The sequence below is a fragment of the Helianthus annuus genome, chromosome 7 (genome assembly GCF_002127325.2).
Source record: "Helianthus annuus cultivar XRQ/B chromosome 7, HanXRQr2.0-SUNRISE, whole genome shotgun sequence".
NCBI lineage: Eukaryota > Viridiplantae > Streptophyta > Magnoliopsida > Asterales > Asteraceae > Helianthus > Helianthus annuus.
The window spans coordinates 142,210,851-142,229,686 of NC_035439.2; the positions used below are offsets into that span (position 1 = coordinate 142,210,851).

Sequence of the window (18,836 nt, forward strand, 5' to 3'; positions counted from 1 at the left end):
AGCTTTAACTTGTAAGCAAGTTAAACATTTAGAAACATAAGCTGCTACATCCTTTTTCATTCCTATCCACCAGAAATTTTTCCTTAAATCCTGGTACATTTTATCACTTCCTGGGTGCATCGTATATTTGGACTTATGGGCTTTTTCTAATATACGGTGACGTAAATTTCCTAATTTAGGTATCCACATTCTCTTTTTATGGAACCTCCAAATTCCATCCATTCCTTGTTCTAATTCCTTAATCATTCCTTTTAAATTTTCAGTATCTTCCTTGATTACTGATTCTTGTGCTTTTCTAATCTGATTGTTTAAATCTACTTGTAGATTTAATTTAAGAGAACGTACCCTTCTTGGCTTTTCATAATATTTTCGACTTAAAGCGTCAGCCACTACATTGGCTTTTCCTGCGTGATACTGGATATCACAATCATAATCACTAAGTAATTCCATCCAGCGTCTTTGTCTCATATTCAACTCTTTTTGCCTGAAGACATATCTTAAACTTTTATGATCTGTGAATATGGTAAACTTACTACCATAAAGATAATGTCTCCAAATCTTAAGGGCAAAAATTATAGCTCCTAATTCCAAATCATGGGTTGAATAATTTCCTTCATGACTCTTAAGCTGTCTGGATGCATAAGCTATAACCTTTTGACGTTGCATTAATACGCATCCATAACCTAATTTAGAAGCGTCACAAAAGACTACAAAGTCTTCAGTTCCTTCTGGTAATGCTAGTATGGGTGCATGGGTTAATCTTTGCTTAAGGATTCTAAAGGCTTCTTCTTGTTTTGGTCCCCATTCAAACTTAACAGATTTACAGGTTAACTTAGTCAAAGGAATGGCTATTCTAGAAAAATCTCGAATAAATCTTCTATAATAACCGGCCAATCCTAAGAAACTTCTAACTTCAGTTGATGATTCTGGGGTTTTCCATTTAGTGATTGCTTCAATCTTTACTGGGTCTACATGAATTCCTTCATGATTTACTAAATGTCCGAGAAATTGTACCTGTTCTAACCAAAATTCACACTTTGAAAACTTAGCATAAAGCTTTTCTTTTCTTAACAGGCTTAAAAGTAAGTGCAAGTGCTTAGCATGCTCTTCTTTACTTTTAGAATAAATGAGAATATCATCTATAAAGACAATTATGAATTTATCCAAATATGGCTTACATATTCGGTTCATCATGTCCATAAATGCGGCTGGGGCATTGGTTAAACCAAATGGCATGACAGTAAATTCATAATGACCATACCTTGTTCTAAATGCGGTTTTAGGAATATCTTCTTCCTGTACCTTTAATTGATGATATCCTGATCTTAAATCGATTTTAGAGAAAAATCGAGCTCCTTGAAGTTGATCAAACAAATCATCGATCCTCGGTAATGGGTACCGATTCTTAATCGTGACTTTGTTCAATTCGCGGTAGTCAATGCACATACGCATTGATCCGTCCTTCTTTTTAACAAACAAAATCGGCGCTCCCCATGGCGATGAGCTTGGCTGTATGAATCCCTTTTCCAACAACTCGTCTAGTTGTTTCTTCAGTTCTTGCATTTCAGCGGGTGCTAAACGGTAAGGTGCTTTAGCAATCGGTGCTGTTCCGGGTAACAGATGAATTCTGAATTCAACTTCCCTGTCTGGCGGTAGTCCTGGCAATTCTTCTGGGAAGATATCTGAAAATTGGGATACCACTGGGATATCTTTTACTTCTTTTCCTTTAGTGTTAGTGATTATAGAAATCAAATACACAATAGATCCTTTTCTTATACAACTTGCAGTTTTCATCACAGAGATGAATTTAGTGGATCTAAAAGGTTTATCTCCTTTAATTGAGATCTTTTCACCTCTTGGTGATTTTAATTGAATTGTCTTTTGATCACATAAAATACTGGCTTTATTGGCTATTAACCAATCCATTCCTAACACTACATCAAATCCTACCAGATTCATTGGGTAAAGATTTGCCCTAAATTTTTGATTAAAAATTTCTATTCTTGCTCCCTGCAAGATTTCAGAAATTTTAACAGTTTCTCCATTTGCGGTTTCCACTAGACATTCTTGTGGTAGTTTAGTTAATGATTGATTTAGGAGTTTGCAAAACGAAGTATTAATAAAACTTTGGTTTGCACCAGAGTCAAATAATACTTTAGCAAAAATATCATTAACTAAAAACGTACCAGCAATGACGTCTGGAATCATCCTGGCTTCCTCTGTAGTTAGCATGAATGCTCTGGCATTTTTAGGATTTTTGTTGGTTGCAGCTGGAGCCAATTTCGGACAGTTTGTCCTAATGTGACCTTTTTCCCCACAATTGAAACACATTCCATTACTGGATTTCTTCTTGCAATTCTCTTCCTTGTGTCCTGGGGCCTTGCAAAAATTACAGTAAGTAGAGCATCTTCCAGAATGCTTCTTTCTGCAGGCTTTGCAGTAGGGTGCAGAGGTAGAACCTACATTCTTACGATTGGAATTCCCAGAACGGAATTCTTGAGTAAGTCTTTGGGTTAGGTTTCTCCTCTGGTCTTCTTCTCTAGTACGGATTAACTCATCTGTCAAGGTATTAGCTAGTTCTACAGCTTCCTCTATAGTTTGGGGTCTAGCTGCCTTGACTACATGTCTAATTTCTCCAATTAATCCCCAGATGTAACGGGAGATTAACACGGGTTCCGGTGATGCAAGGGTAGGTACTATCCTAGCATATTCAAAGAATGTGGTAGTATAACCCTTACTGTCTACCCCGGTCATTCTTAGATTCAGAAACTTATTTGCTATCTGTTCTTTTTCATTGGGAGGGCAGAATTTCCTTTCTACCATGTTCTTGAATTCTCCCCATTCCATATTATAAATCCTATCACTTCCTCGGGATTGAAGGATAGTGTTCCACCATTCTAAGGCTGCATTTTTAAACAGATTTGAAGCAAACAGTATTTTATCTTCTTCAGCACACTTGCTTATTTTCAGAACTGCCTCAGTTTTCTCTATCCAGCGTAAAGCTGCAATGGGTCCTTCATTGCCCGAGAATTCTATTGGTTTGCAGGACCAGAATTCCTTGTAAGAACAACCATGTGGCATGGTTCTTCTTCTTTTGGGAACGGGCGCTTGAAATATGGGTCCATTGTTCACGCTGTGTTCCGGTTCACTTGGTCGTTTACTGCTATGCTTACTTTTATTATTCGCTTCTTGAACTGTTTGAATAATAAATGGCATCGCATCTATAATTCCCTGTGCCACAATATGCTGAACGGCACTATTATCCATTTGGTTTCCGTTGTTATTATTGTCCGAATTCTCATTAACCACGTTAATGTTACTCTGGTTATCGTTATTCAGATTTTCTTGATTTCCCGCGTCGGCCATCTGAATTTTAGACATTTACCAAATATTAATATCACAATTAATATTTGAATATATCCAATCACATAACACGCACGTTTACCCAAAAACGTCGAGCATTGCGACTTTTACTATATTTATATAGTATGCATCAATACACACCAGTACAAAAATAAAAATTACAGTACCGACTGAAATGTAAAGCTACAATACTAATAGTATGCATCCGTAGTTTTTTTTTTTTTTTTTTTTTTCTAACACATACACACATATATTATTTTATTATTATTATTATTACTGGTTCTACCATCACCTTCACTGATATGGATTCATCCAAAAATCCATATTACGCTCATCGTATTTCCATACGAGGCGTTCTCCCACCTGTCGCATACGATCACTGCTTTCTAAAATTTCCTCCCCGAAAGTCCTAAGTTCCTGGACATTTTCTGCACTCATTGGGGGTGCAGGTTCTAGGACTGGGTTTGGAAACTGAGGTATGGGTTCCTGATACGGAGGCATAGGGGCTTGGTACGGGTATGGATTTTCTAAAATTTCCCTAACATATGCATCACTAATGTTGTAGGGATCTTGAGGATCTAACCCTGGGTAAGCTTCTAAGTTGGGTATTGGCACATTTTCCTGAATTGGGTTTTGTTGCACGTAGTCCCTAACATCGTCCCACCAGGGGTCGTAATTGTTTGGGTCTAAAGGATCAGGTGCAGGTACCCTAGGTATTTCCTCCGGGTTGAAATCAGGCATTTCTATCTGATTTTCTATTTCCATGGGTTGATCAGGATTTTGTGGTTGGGGTGCTAGCATTTGTTCCAGGTTTGGGTCAGCAGCAGTGGTTGCTAAAATATGGATATTAGCGATACCCCTATTGAGCATATCCTGATTATAAGCATCAGTTTCTCTTTTTGCTGCGGCTAACACTCGCTGTTCCTGCAACTTTTTCATTCTTTTTCTACGCTCGTGCGCTCCCCTACTGAACCATCCCCTCTTTTTCTGAGGAAATGGCTCTTCAGACTGAGCCTTAAACACAAAGATCCCTTCTTCTGTGTCAGCAGAATACCCTGAGAGGGCAGGCTGAGAAGAGGAGGTGCCTTCGCTCCTAGGCGAATCAGACAGTTGACGATAGGCGTCAGAAGGTCCTTGGTCACTCATACTGTAAACTAACAAATAGTCAGATAACACATAGCAAGAAATACAATTATACACGTATTTCCATAATTTATTTCCTAACACTTTGAATTTTGATGTCAGCAGAACACTTCTGTGGCTGAATCAGTGGCATAGCTCTGATACCACCTTCTGTCACAGCCCCCGATCCCTATCTCCCGGGAACGGGCGGCCGTGAACCAGTTTCGGTGGTATCACATTTATTTATTTAATTTGGCAGCGGAAATTTTCATCAGGATCGTAGTTAGGAAATATTTTAATCAGAGTAAACCACCATGTTTATAACATTAAACATATGGGTAAAAACCCAAGTTTTCAATACACACGTTTCATAGGAATACATCCTATTTATTTGAATAAAAACATCCATTTTATTCTTATGTAACTTTATTGCCACTTTTCCAAGCCTTCAGTGCTGTCCAGCTGGCTTCTATTTGGCTTTCACATTTTGTTACCTGAAACGCGTTTTAAAAACATTTTGTCAGTGGGAAATACTGGTGAGTGAATCCCAGTTTAATCAAGTTTGAGTAAAAACCAATTTGCAGTATTGAGGGCACATCCGCAATTACATTTGTATCCAAGACATCACAATTAACATCAGTGGTACGGTCATACTCAACATATGGGATGTTACCACACCAGTAACCAATTTTGTATACAAAACCCCAACATACCCACTATAATTGTATTCTTCACAAATACTCAATAACTGTCATTTACATGGAAAAGTATTCAAGGTTTTGTAAAAACAGTTTACAAAAAGGAGATTAACTCACATTGCTATTTTAGGGTTTTCCTTTATGATTTCCTGGTGAATATCTATAATTTACACAATGCACGTGTGTTAGTATAATAACCCAATTTAACATTAGTAATACCCTCCCCGAGACGGCATTCCAACGACTACGTCGGGCAGAACCACGACAGCCGTTACGGAACCCTAGATCAATCGGGCAGCGTATCTAATACGTCTCCAGGGGTTATAATACTTACATCGTAGCAGAACCTCGCTATTTTAGGGGGTATTGGACTCGGGTATAATGCCCACTAACTAAAATTGAGAGAGAAAGAACGAAAATTGAACGATCAGACTGAAGGCCCGACGCCTCCTATTTATATTGCTGAAATTGGACTCCCACGCGGCCCGCGTTAAGTTTGGCCTGGGTCTACGCGGCCCGCCTGGCCTAGGGCCTAGGCTTTAGCTGATCCGGGTCATCCTATAGGTTCGACACGACTTGGACACGTGGCCGCTCCGGGTCATGCCACAAATCCGGACACTCGCGGCCCGCATTGACTTAACCCATCATGTACGCGGCCCGCTTGGGCTTAAGGTTTTGGTGAATTCTGGTTACTACTCGCGCGGCCCGCGTTAGGTTGAGGTGAGGTCTATGCGGCCCGCCTCAACTTAACTTTTATTGTTTTTATTTGTTTTATATAATATAATCTAGGTCGAGGGCTCGGTTTGCACATACAGGGTGCTTATAAAGACCAGTTGATATATTTACAATATATATTAGGGTATCAGAATTATTATGAGGATGTCGGTTTTACCGAGGGTTGTTATATTTAAAACCGGGATTACAGCCCCGATTCGTTTCTTCACCCAAATGTTCCTCAAAAATGGCCCAAGCAGGAATCGAACATGCATCTCCACTAGAGATAGGGGCGGAGCTACCTTATGCCGGGGGCAACGCCCGCTACGGCTTGGCGCGGAAAAATTTGGAAAAATTAGTGTAAATTTTGGAAAAATTTGAGGTTTTTCCGATTTCGTTACGGCTTATTTATAAAACGTTACGGTTTGGGGGATTTTCTAGATCCGCCACTGACTAGAGAGGGCAGACCTTTTAACCACTTGACCAACATTTATAAGACTATAAGACTGGTCATTCTTTTCATCAGTAAAATGCCAAAATGGTCCATAAGTTTAGGTCACTTTTGCCACTTCAGTCTAAAAATGAAACTCTTTTTATCTAGGTCCTTGAGGTTTAATTTTTGTTGTCATTTTCATCCAGTTAGCAAATTGGGTTCGAAGTTTCTGTTAACTTCTCTAATTTTTTTTTTTGTTTTCCTCATTTAATTTAAATATATTATGACATAAAATGACGATTATACCCTTAATTTAAATGAGGAAAACGATAAAAAGAAAAAAAAACGTGACAGAAAATTCTAAGCCAGTTTGTCAATTGGATAAAATGACAATAAAAATGTAACCTCAGGGACCGCGATACAAAAAATTTTATTTTTAGAATGAAATGGCAAAAAAGCTTAAACACATAGAACATTTTAACATTTTACTCTTCTTTCATCATATCTATTTTGTACATAACACTTACTAAAATATTTATTTTATTTTTATCTATTTCTATTTATTTTATTTTTATCTATTTCTAATTTGGGGTTGTATGTAACCGAAAGAAATGGAAATAAAACTGAAAGTTAGAATTCTGAAGAAGTGACATAACACAACACAAAACAAACACATGCTAATAGTCAGAAAGTTGGGACATAACATAACCTCAATATTCCATAGCTGTTTTTGCAGCACCTCATGGTAATATATCCAACTCTCCTTCAAGAAAAGAACAGACACGAGTATTTATCATTCTAACGCATGTTGTTTGCATATCGAGTGATAATGTATTCCGTGAGCAAAGAATTAAAAAGAAAATACTACATTAGCTAAAAGCATAGAACGAAACTGTGTCACGTTCCAATTTCTAGCATACACGTCCATGTTAACAAGACACAGAACTTGCTTAAAAATTCCCAGCTGATCATATACAACTTGTAAGATTATGAAAGACTGAATGATTATTATTGAATGAGTAGGTTACAACATATAGGGATTACGAGTAACCCTAGAAACCTAACTAAGCCCGTGGGCTCATAGTCTAATACTTCCCCGCAGTCGTAGCGGATGGAACTAGAAGCTTAGACTGAAAAACAAAAACAATAATAAACCCTAAAAAACTGTCTTCGATTTCGGTCAAAATTCCATAATCTTGCAATCTTCAATCCATAATCTTCGATACACAGTTTTGAATGATCTCGTAATCCTATAAGAGGCAACCAATACAACAATGCAGCGGCGACGGGTAGCGGCGCGACGGCGGATCGTAATCCTGCAGGTGGCGCGGTGAAGACTACCGTAGTCTAATAAGCGGCGGCGGCACGGTGACAAGGGGCGGCTTGACGGAGATGCGAAATCAACAGGATGAGCCGTAGCATCATCTTTGTGGTAAGAGACTGTAAGAACACTGGTGAATCCAGAACCGAAAACGAAGCTTTATTTGAACATTAAACTGGGAAAAAAAAGAAGAAGAACCGGAAACGGAAAACGAACAACGGCTGGACAGGGCGGCGGCGGCAGTGACGGCACACCGCCCTGTCTAGGGTTTTTCTCAAGTGGTGACGGCTAGGGTTTGGTTATTTGTGTGTGGCGCGGCGGAAACGGTATAGAGCCTAGGCTGGCTCTGATACCATGTAAGATTATGAAAGACTGAATGATTATTATTGAATGAGTAGGTTACAATATATAGGGATTACGAGTAACCCTAGAAACCTAACTAAGCCCGTGGGCTCATAGTCTAATACTTTGGTCTACATAATGATTCCTTGATAATGAATCAAAGAATTACATGGCGCTGAGATATCCCGTCTAGTTGATCATTTGAATGCGAACAGGGAAATAAACATCCTAATAGGCGAAGCATGCGAGCACTTAAGTGTCCTGAGTAACTAAACCATTAATCTTCCGAACAATCAAACATTTGACGATTTGCAAAGTCAGTGTCATTATTTGAAATCGTATATAGATTTGAGACTTGTGAGGACTGAGGTTGTACCTACTCTTTCTTGATAAGCAAACTTCAACAACCACGTTTCAAAATCAAATTATTCTTTGTTACAAATCGTAGAGTGATTTTGTGACTTGTGACGTTATATCTACTCTATACTTAACATTGATCAATCTGCAATGTCAGTGTCATTATTTGGAATCATAGAGTGATTTTATAACTTCTGAGGTTGTACCGACTCTTTCTTTAGGGGAAATATCATAAGAAATCAACGTACTTTTCCATTTTTTATAAAAGTTCCTCAACAATTTTTTTTGCATATGAAGAACCAAACTACTTTCTGTTTTTCCATTTTTTATAAAAGTTCCTCAACAATTTTTTTGCATATGAAAAACCAAACTACTTTCTGTTTTGTTTCACAAAAATCCTTCAACAATTTGTTGAACATTAAAGTCCATTCACAAGTTAAATTTGAATAAAATTATGACAAAAATAATTTAAACAACTTGAAACCATTATAGGTGTCAATCAATTCTTTTCGATTTATTCGATTATTTGGTTCCTTTTATTCGGTTTGAATTTTTTTGGGTTAAACCAAACTAAACGAAATTTAAGTACTTCAAAACTGAATCACAAACCGCATTCGAATTTTGTTTCATTTTCGGTTTCAACCGAATACAAGGAATTCATAGGTTTATTCGACTAAATATAAAGTATCGTTTTACTTGGTTTATTGGGATAGTTATAAACCGGATTCATTTTATTTGGTTTGAGTTTAATTTTTTATTGTTCGATTTTCGTTTTTAACTATTTTCGATTCTATAGCAATGACTTATGAATTTTCATACATATCTTAGGTTGAAACATAACTTCATGTAGCAAGTTTTAAAAAAGGTTTTGTCATAATTTGTTTAAATTTAACATGTGAAGGGACTTGATTGTTCAAAAAAATTCTTGATGAACTTTTGTGAGACAAAACAAGAAAGTATGTTGGTTTTTTATGGTATTGCCCCTTTCTTTATTAGCAAACTTCAACAACTTTGATTCCAATTCAAATTGTTCTTTGTTACAAATCCTCTAGTGTGTGTGAAACATTTGTGCAATTACACAAACACTAATGCTTATACGCTAACCGGTAGTATGTTAGCTGACTCACATCAATATTCAGTCCTTATACTTTAATGAGTTTAATCTCATCTTGAACATAACAGAAGTACTATAGTGTTATGATATTTAAACTTGTACTGTATAGGTTTTAACTTTCATGTATTCGGTTGATGATAAAACAGTTATGAATAGGGTGGTTGGTCTTGTAGGAGAGTGCAATGATACTTTAGTTATGGTGTTCAATCAATGTTCCTTCCGAATAGTGGAAGGCTTACAATATGTTGAGTTAAATGTCATTTTAGTCTGTGTTTTGGGCCATTTTACCAGTTTAGTCTAAAGGTTTCATTTTTCGTATGCGAGTCCAAAAAGGTTTTACCGTTGCCATTTTAGTCCACTGGGTTAACTTCATCCATTTTTTTCTGTTAACGAGAAGGGCAATTGGGTCATATTTGTGCTAAATTGGCAAAATGACCTAAACCATAAAGACTAAAATGACATTTAACTCTAATATGTTGGATCTTTTTCCCAATTAATTTAATCTTATTCACATATCCCCAAATCTTATTAATACACACTTTATCACTCTCTCTCTCTCTATTTATGTATATATAAAAGGAAATAGAGGAGAAGGGTGTACCAATATTAAGTTATTAACGCCAATAATCTTCTATACTATATAATAAAAGAAACCATTAATTGGACACATGTCACTCATTGGAGCCATTTATTTTTTAGCCTATTAAAATTAAAAAATTGTTTATGAAAAGGTTATATTATGAGATATCCGAATAGATATCAATTTAATATTATATTATTATTTAAGATATATATATATATATATATATACTATTAATAACCTATTTAGAAAAAAATATACTATTAATATTAATATATTATTTTTATAATATATTTCCTTAGATATAGGAATAGGTTGCATGATATATTTACGTTTATACTTTCATCATCCAAATTTAGGCAACGTATTCAAATTGTCTAGGATTCTTTATAATCAGTAATATGTTTTAAATATATTTAACTCTTTATAATCATTAATATGTTTTATAAAAAATATGACTTAAGATGTAATTTTAAGAAGCGAAAAAATTATTGTTATTTAATAGTAGAGAAAATGCAGGAAATCAAAATCTAAAATTAATCAGAACTCAAATCGTGTATTACACGAGGTTTTTTAAAGATATAACCTTTTTATTATTTACTATCTAAAATTACATTTATTTAACATGTGTAATACACAGAGTTTTTTAAAGATATAACTTTTTTTATTATTCACTATACAAAATTACATTTATCCAACATGTGTAATACATGAGGTATATAAAAATATAACTTTTTATTATTTGATATATAAATTTAACCTATGTAATACACGATGTTTTTTAAAGATATAACTTTTTTTATAAATTACTATACAAAATTACATTTATCCAACCCGTGTAATACATGAGGTTTTCAAAAATATAACTTTTTTATTATTTGATATATAAAATTAGATTTATTCGACCAGTACAATAGTACAATACACGGGGCTTTTAAATGTATAAATAATTTATTATTTAGTATTTTTTTTCCATTATTTGATGTATAAAATTACATTTATTCAACCTGTACAACAATATACGGGGTTTTTAAAGATATAACTTTTTTATTTTTTTAGTATATAAAATTATATGTATTCAATCCGTGTAATAAACAAAGTTTTTAAAGATATATTATTTTATTATTTAGTATATAAATTTACATTTATTAAGTCCGTGTAATACACGGGGTTCTAATCTAGTTTATTGTTTTAAAGAAAATCAAGATTTTAATTTTTTTTAATACATGAATATGAAAGAAAAGGAGTGTTCTCTACATGACGAGGTACCTCAACGCCACGTAAATGTAGGAGAAAATCATTCAAAAAAAAAAAAATTTGAACGGCAACAGCTATATTTAAATATAGTCACTACTACAGGAATAGGCGTTTGCTACGGCCAAATCCGTAGCAAATCCATAGCAAACACCCATTTTGCTACCGAATTGCTACGGATTTGGTTCGTAGCTACAAGTCCCGTCGCTAATTTATTTGCTACGAACTTTAGCTACGAAAATTATGTTTGTGACGACTTTAGCTACACAAAAAGGCGTCGCTATTTTAGCCATGGATTTGCTACGAAACAGATTGCTACGGAATTTCGCTATGAAATTTTAGCTAGGGATATTTTTTGCTACGGTATTTTGCTATGGATTTTTAGCTACGAGTGTTTTTAGCTACGAAATTTTGCTACTGATATTTAGCTACAAAGTAGTTTTTGCTACGAATGTTGGCTACGAAAAATTGCTACGTTTTCCAACCATTTTTGCTACAGAACTTACTATGGTTTGGCTACGGAAATTTGCTACCTTTTGCATTTTTTTTGCTACCAGTTCCGCTATAGAACTTAGATACGAATTCGCAATGATATGACTACAGAATTTGTTCACTTTTGTTACCGATTTTATATTACTTTTTAATTTTCATTCCCATAATTATTATATTCGAATCTCAAGTAAATATAAAAATCATACCATAGAAAAAAAATCCAAACCAAATAAAATAAGATATCAATTTCTCTAACTATTTTTTTAACAGCAATTTATAACACAATAAAATACACATTATCCAAATACTACAATGAATTTCAACATATATTAAGTTGGTGAATATTTGTCTTCAATCTTCTCCAACATAGCATGTTTAGTTTTCCACTCCAACTGTACCGTTTGATAATCCAACGCACCTATAATTAATAAATTAACACACCATCATTAATAGCACATTAATACCAAATACATGAGCTTATCATGTAAAATTATAAATTGTATTAAACGTTTAATAGAATACCTCTTTGTAACTTCTCGTGATCATCATAGTCACTCAATACAAATTATTCTTAATGAGATCCAAAATTCATGTTTTGCCTTCAGATGCAAATATAAGCTTGCCAAACCTGGTTCACTTGCAAAAAATAAAAAGAAAAAGGAAGTTATTGTACGTCACTTGAATAATTATCAATTTACTATTAAAAATTTGTTCCTTGAATGCAATGATGATGTTGTACTAACCACACATAGGTAAGGTCACAAAGAAAGCATATGGCTGCAAAAAAAATAATAATAATAATCAATTAAAAAAAAGAATTGTGTGAGAGAGAGTTGGGTTATAATCAACTACTGAAAGATTCTGTGTTTTCTTTTTTTTTTTCTGTGTATTTACGAAGAATCAATTGTATGTTATCAACAACATAATACTTTACAATTGAAGTTAAATTAACCCGACCAAGAATTAAACAGAACTAAGATCAGCAGAAACTATATTCAAAATCGGTACAATAAAAGTATATACATGATGTACTTATTACGTAATCAATAAACAAAAAGAATTTGATACCTCAATGGCAAATCAAGAAATCCATCAACGAAGCATTAAAATCTATGAACAACAACCACTGCCATTGTCGGACGGTAGTCGTCGGATGGAAATGTTCGGCCGGAGGTGGTTTGCATCTTGCATATTGAGGGTTGAGGGGGTTTAAATGTGTGGATTTGACGGAACTGCTTCGGAAAAGTAGGAGCGGGAAATGGGGGCGGCAAATTAGATAAGGAATTTTGATTTTTTTTTTTTAGTTTTTTTGGTAGTGAGGGCGGCAAATTAGATTAGAAATTTTGATTTACTTTTTCATTTTTTTTTTGGTAATTATAGTTAAGTAAGGGATATAAATAAATATAAGAACAATAACAAGCCACGGTCTAAAAAAAGTCTTATGTTCTTTAACAAATAAATAGTTTTAACAAAAAATTTATTTAGTTACAACTAGTCGCTTTCCACCATACTACGCGAAGGAAACTCGGATGGTATATGTTCGTTTAGTTTCGGAAAATAACATTCGCTTTAGCAGCTAAAACAGAAAATTAGGAATATAAAGGGATGATATGCCCAAAATGATACCGACACGTGCTTCAAATTTATCGAATACCATTAAAACGAATATCAGTTGCGATAATACCGATACTGGTACCGATTTTGTTTGATCGAAATCGGTTTGGCTCGTCATGGTACCGATACGGTGTCGACACTCGTATAGTTTACAATACGAAAAAAAATATGTTTTTTAGAGTAAACTACAATTTGAGTCGCTATGGTTAACACCCAATGGCACTATGAGTCTCTATTTAGCAAATTGAGCAATTAAGTCCTTGTGGTTGTCGATATGAATCAATAAGGTCCCTCTTGACATAAGTTGTTAGTTGACTCATGAAATGTCTAAAATACCCTTGTATTATAATTGTATATAAACGCGTATTTGATGATTGATTGCATATTGTATATGTATGATTCAAACAAGATTGATATAAAATATGATTTTCCATTATGATCACAGTCTCATCCTTAAATATAATCCAAGTGTGGTTTGGGTGGGTTACGACCTGTAAACCAGATCCGGGTTATGGCCCGTAAACTTGCCACGTGTTGCCTTCTCACTTTAGAGTTCCCAATCTTTAGCTCGGTGCACTAACTTGAGGCCCATAACTCATAGTTCACACTCTTGTTCACGACCCGTAAGGTAATGGATTGGGCCTCCCTTCTACTTGTCTTCAGTAATCTCCAATTCTGGCTTGGAAATCCTTCATTTCACCTAGGAACCTTAATGGGCCTTATTAGTTTACTACGGGCAATGGTAGATCAGATATGTCTTAACGCACCATATTAAGCTTTAGTGGGCCACAAAGGGCAATAATTGATAGTATATGTCTTTACAAACCATATTGGGTCTTAATGGATCACAACGTGCAATATTAGGTCACATATGTCTTAATGGACCATATTGAGCCTTAATGGATTACTACAAGTAACAGTAGATATTATATGTCTTAACGTACCATATTGGGCATTATTAGTTTATGACGGGAAATGGTAGATCATATATGTCTTAACGGGCCATATTGGGCCTTATTAGTTTACTACGGGCAATGGTAGGTCATATATGTCTTATCAGACCATATTGGGCCTTAATGGATCACAATGGGTAATATTAGGTCACATATGTCTTAATGGATTACTACATGTAATAGTAGATATTATATGTCTTAATGTATCATATTGGGCCTCATTAGTTTACTACAGGAAATGGTAGATCATATATGTCTTAACGGGCCATATTAAGCGTTAATGGGCCACAACAGGCAATAATAGATAGTATATGTCCTAACAGGCCATATTGGGCCTTAATGGATCACAACGGCCAATATTTGGTCACATATGTCTTAATGTACCATATTGGGCCTTAATTGATTACTACATGTAATAGTAGATATTATATGTCTTAACGTACCATATTGGGCCTTATTAGTTTACTACGGGCAATGGTAGATCATATATGTCTTCATAGACCATATTAAGCCTTAATGGGCCACAACGGACAATAGTAGATAATATATGTCTTAACATACCATATTGGGCCTTAATGGATCACAATGGGCAATATTAGGTCACATATGTCTTAACGGACCATATTAAGCCTTAATGGGCCACAATGGGCAATAGTAGATATTATATGTCTTAACATACCATACTAGCCCTTAATGGATCACAACGGGAAATATTAGGTCACATATGTGTTAATGGACCATATTGGGTCTTAATGGATTACTACAGGTAATAGTAGATATTATATGTCTTAACGTTCCATAATGGGCCTTATTAGTTTACTACGGGCAATGGAAGGTCATATATATCTTAATGGACCATATAGGTCTTACTGGATCACAAAGGGAAATAGTAGGTTATATCTGTCTTAGTGTGGCATATTAGGCCTTAATAGATGACAATATGCAATAGTAGGTCATATATGTCTTAATGGACAATATTGGGCCTTAATAGATCACAACGGGCAATAGTAGGTCATATGTAGTTTTAATGGACTTAATGGACCATAATGGACAATCGTAGATCGTATATGTCTTAACGGACTATATTAAGCCTTAATGGGCTACAATGGGCAACAGTAGATAATATATGTCTTAATGGACCGTATTGAGCCTTAATGGATGACAACAGGCAATAGTAAATCATATATGTCTTAATGGACCGTGCTGGGCCTTAATGGATTACTATTGGTAATATTAGATATTGTATGTCTTAACGTACCATATTGGGTCTTATTAGTTTACTACGGGCACCAGTATAACATATATGTTTCAAGTGACCATATTAGGTCTTATTGGATCACAACGGGCAATAGTAAGGAATATCTGCCTTCATGGACCATATTGGGCCTTAATGGATCACAAAAGACAATAGTAGGTCATATATGTCTTAATGGACGTCAATGAGCCTTAACGGTTCACAACGGGTAATAATAGGTCATATTTGTCTTAATGGATCATACTGGGCCTTAATGGATCATAATGAGCAATAGTAGGTCATATATGTTCTAATGGACCATATGAGGCCTTAATGGGTCAAAACGGGCAATCGTAGGTCATATGGGGCCTTAATAGATCACAACATCACAATAGGCAATCTATTAAGACATACGATTTGTCACTATTAATCTTTATAGTCATTAAACAAAACCTAAATCTTAGCCTGAGTCAAAATAAAATTATTTGTATACTTATTAAAATATTTTAATATTTATGTTCTCTAGTTTGCTATATATTTTATTAATTATTTTTCAATACTTATTTTCTTGATTTTTGCTATGGTTTTTGTTACGGGTTTTATAGACTTATTTTTTTAATATTTATTTTGTCAAATTTGCTATGGAATTTGCTAACGGTGTTATTAGTTTGTTTCTATCTATTTTTCTCGATTTTGCAACGGATTTTGCTACGGATGATGCTACAAGTTTTTCATGTTGGTTTTAGATTTTTTTCTAGATTTTGCTATAAATTTTGCTAGGCATTTTATTTAAGGGAAATTGGCCTGTAATAATCTCACCTAAACCTTATTGGCCATTAATAATCCCACCTCAGAATATTCCCTCCACCAGTCCCACCTTTCACCTATTTTTCCTACAATGGTCCCCCGTTAAAAAAACTTAACGGAGTTAAGCTTTTTTCCAAATTACAAACAGATTTTTTAGGGCTTTTGATTAGAACGACGATACGAGTCCATTGATGTAAAGCTTGCCTCAAAACGGTGTTCCAAACGATGAAAACGGCGCTTCAATTCGGGTGTTCAAATTTCCAATTAACCAAAATCAAGTCACTTGGAGCACCATTTCGAAGTAAGTTTTACATCAATGGACTCGTATTATCGTTCTGATCAAAAGCCCCAAAAAATTTGTTTGCAATTTGGAAAAAAGTTAACTCCGTAAAGTTTTTTTAACAGGGGACCATTGTAGGAAAAATAGGTGAAAGGTGGGAGCAGTGGGGGGAATATTCTGAGGTGAGATTATTAATGGCCAATAAGGTCTAGGTGGGATTATTACAGGCCAATTCCCCTTTATTGAATTATTCTTTAATTATTTATATTGTCAACTTTGCTACAATTTTGCTACGAATTTTATCCAACTTTTTTAGTTAATTTTCAAATATTTATTTGATTGGTTTGCTACCAATTTTGCTACATTATGTTAGTTTATATTTGTCTCCTCAGTTTTGTTACGGATGTTGCTACTAGTTTTTCTACGTTTGGTTTTAGATTTTTTTTCTATATTTTGCTACGAATTTTGCTAGGCATTTTATTTTATTATTTTTTAAATACTTATATTCTCCACTTTGCTACGGATTTTATTGAGTTTTTTTAGTTAGTTTCTAAATATTTATTTTATTGGTTTTGTTACGGATTTTGCTACGACTTTTGCTTCGTTATTTTTTCTATATTTATTTCATCAGTTTTGCTACGGATTTGCTACAAATTTTGCTACATATTTTATTTGCGACGGAGTATTCGTAGCAAAATGGTAGCAAAGGGTGTCCGTGACTAATTTGTAGCAAAATTTGCGACCGATTTTAGTCCGTAGCAAAACTTCATAGCAAATGCCTCTTTTTGTAGTAGTGAGTGAACAGCAAGACGCTGAGAAAACAAGCGAAAAAAAAAAACGACATTATACAATCGAAGAAATATCAAATTTTATCCAGCTTTTCCAATCCAAAGACACACCCCTGACTCTATTTTTGATCCACAAAAAGGTATCTACTTTGATGTTGTCGACGATCCTCCTCACCGGCTCCATGACCCTCATTGAACTCTTTGTTATTTCTAGCTAACTATAACCGCCAAAGGCTGCCCAGAGCGACGAGATGAACAACGCGTTTCCATCTCTTGGAACCGACCTGAGATTGAACATGACTCAGAATCTGCGCAACCGAAAGCCCCTCGCTTAGAACCGGAATCTTCATCCAGCGACAAATATTCCACACACACTTTTTGCCCATAAGCAATCTGCAAGAAAACCACTCAAATGGCTAAAGGTGTAGTTGTTAAGTGTGAGTGTGGAGCATTTGTAATAGTAACCTAATTATTATTTTTTTAATTTTTCTAACGCTATCTTTAGAGTGTGAGTGTGAGTGTCGAGTCATAGCCAATGTGTGTTCTTTGTCCAACGTCCATTTATACCTAATTCTATTTGGTGTAGAAGTTGTAGCTTGTTCTATTTGTAGTATAAGAGGTAGAGAAGAAGAAAGATGTTGAAAAAGAATGTGAGGTAAAAAAATGGTATGATATTGGGTAATATTGATAAGTGTTATAAATTTTAAAAAGAAAAAACCTTTTTTTTTTTAAAATTGTAGCCGTTCAACGGTTATAAAAATAAATGTTTCGATATTCAATGGTAAGTTTTTTTAACGAAGTCAGTGATTGTGGCCACACCTACTATCAGACGCCCAAGGGTGACGGTGTGCCACTTGGGCTGAGATGGCACCCCCACGCCCACTCTCAACTCCAATCCACATGGCCTTACGAAGGAAGAACATGTTTGGATACGAGTTTCTTGGATAAGACTATGTGTAGTTGTCCAGTTTTTTTCTTCTTCCACATAGAGGGTTTTCATTGGCTGCTAAATAATTCCACACATACCCCCATGCTTCTCTCCTTCATGCCCCTTTTACTACTCATGCCCAAACCCTTAGCGCCCCCGTAACATTGTTTAGCGCCCTTCCATGCTGAGGTGTATATATGTGGGCGTTAATCCACTACACTTAGTTATAACTTTTTTATTATTTGATATATAAAATTACATTTATTCAACTCATACAATATGTTCTTATAGATATAACTTCTTATTATATAATATATAAAATTATATTTATTCAACCCGTGCAATAAGGGAGGTTTTTAAAGATATATTGTTTTAGGAAAATTGGTATTTAATAAACCAACCTTTAACTAGTTGGTAAATAATAATCCAACCTACAGAATTG

The 18,836-nt window shown here is 34.8% G+C and overlaps 1 long non-coding RNA gene across 1 annotated transcript; it reads right to left on the reverse strand.

Moving 5' to 3' along the window:
• Positions 1–12,009: 12,009 nt before the first annotated feature.
• Positions 12,010–13,005, reverse strand: LOC110867405. The gene is made up of 4 exons (XR_002551578.2): positions 12,859–13,005; positions 12,534–12,567; positions 12,313–12,426; positions 12,010–12,208 (listed from the first exon to the last, which is right to left on the reverse strand). It is a non-coding gene; the product is annotated as an uncharacterized LOC110867405 (long non-coding RNA).
• Positions 13,006–18,836: the final 5,831 nt, after the last annotated feature.